We start from the raw sequence: 1,725 nt of genomic DNA, 5'->3' as shown, positions 1-1,725 counted from the left end.
CCGTTGAAGGAATCAGAGAAAGAACTGGAAGAGCTTGAAGGTGCTCGAGACCCCATATGTACAACAATGCCAAGCAACCAGAGCTTCCTGGGACTAAGCCACTCCCTAAAGACTATACATGGACTGACCCTGGACTCTGACCTCATAGGTAGCAATGAATATCCTAGTAAGAGCACCAGTGGAAGGGTAAGCCCTGGGTCCTGCTAAGACTGAACCCCCAGTGAACGCGATTGTTGTGGGGAGGGCGGCAATGGGTGGAGGATGGGGAGGGGAACACCCATAAAGAAGGGGAGGGAGGGAGGGTTAGGGAATTGTTGGCCCAGAAACCGGGAAAGGGAATAACAATCGAAATGTAAATAAGAAATACTCAAGTTAATAAAAAAAAGTAATTAAAAAAAAAAAAGAAGCACTGGGTTTTCTCAGTGCTTAACTAGAGATCAATTCAACCCTCCAAGAGAATTTTTCATCTATTTAATGCTAGCTATTTCATTAATTCTTGTATTCAAGATACATGTGGTGTATGGATTTTCACAAATGAATTCAATAGCAACCCCTCTTCTCAAAAAGACTATAAATTTCTGTCGATGTGGATAATCAAAACACCCCCTTTTAATGCTTTACAATGACAATGACATGATATAATAAAGTTTTTCATCCCTTTAGAATCTGAATGATCACTGCATGGCAAGTAAAATTTTCATCTCAACCTCTTGTTCGGCAAAAGAACCATAGACTATACCAACAGATACATTGACCGATATTCCACACATTGAAATATTAGTATAGTAATGCACTAAAATACATGCTTATGCAATGTGAGTCTCATAAAAATAAGACAGAGACTGGAAAGATGACTCAGTAGGTAAAATGCTCGCCCTGCATGCATGATAACCCGAGTTTAATTACCAGAACAAAAATAAATAAAGCTGGGCACGGTGGAGTTATTTATCATCTCAGCACTGGAGAAGGCCAGAGAAGAAAATTTCTGGTTCAGCCAACCTAGTCAACCTGGAGCGTTCTATGCTAACAAGAGGTGCAAAATAAACAAAACAAACAACAAAAGTATTTGGAGTCTGGGTTCCAGGCATGGACCACCACATTCAGCGTGCTTGCATTATTTGTAGGCCACTGTCTTGAAAATTATTTTGGATTTGACAAGCAGTTATTGTATAGTTCCCACTGACAAAGAATTGAGTTTACAGAGATAAATGGGATGAGGTTTTGGCCCACCAGAATCACCTTACGGCCCAGTGAAAGAGGTGAAGGGAGAAAACTCACATGATCTCGATATAGTTAATACTGTGATATAGAAACCAATCAACACCTGCTAATGTACCTTTTATTGATTTAGTCATTATCCATGCAACATATATTTATTGAGTTCTTGATAGGTACTGAGATCAATGCTTAATGTAATGCTGAATAAAAAAATATCCATAGGCCCTATTATCATGGAGAAAGTAAAGATAGTAATAACTTAACTTCATTACTTATTTTTAATAAAACCATTTTGGAAGTATTCTTGTAAACTCTGAGAATAAATCTTTTTTTTTTTTTATTAGCTTGAGTATTTCTTAAATACATTTCGAGTGTTATTCCCTTTCCCGGTCTCCGGGCAAACATCCCCCTCCCCCTCCCCTTCTTTATGGGTGTTCCCCTCCCCATCCTCCACCCATTGCCGCCCTCCCCACAACAATCACATTCACTGGAGGTTCAGTCTTAGCA

This window comes from Rattus norvegicus, chromosome 6 (assembly GCF_036323735.1).
Source record: "Rattus norvegicus strain BN/NHsdMcwi chromosome 6, GRCr8, whole genome shotgun sequence".
Classification (NCBI taxonomy): domain Eukaryota; kingdom Metazoa; phylum Chordata; class Mammalia; order Rodentia; family Muridae; genus Rattus; species Rattus norvegicus.
Note: the sequence above shows the minus strand (reverse complement) of the source record.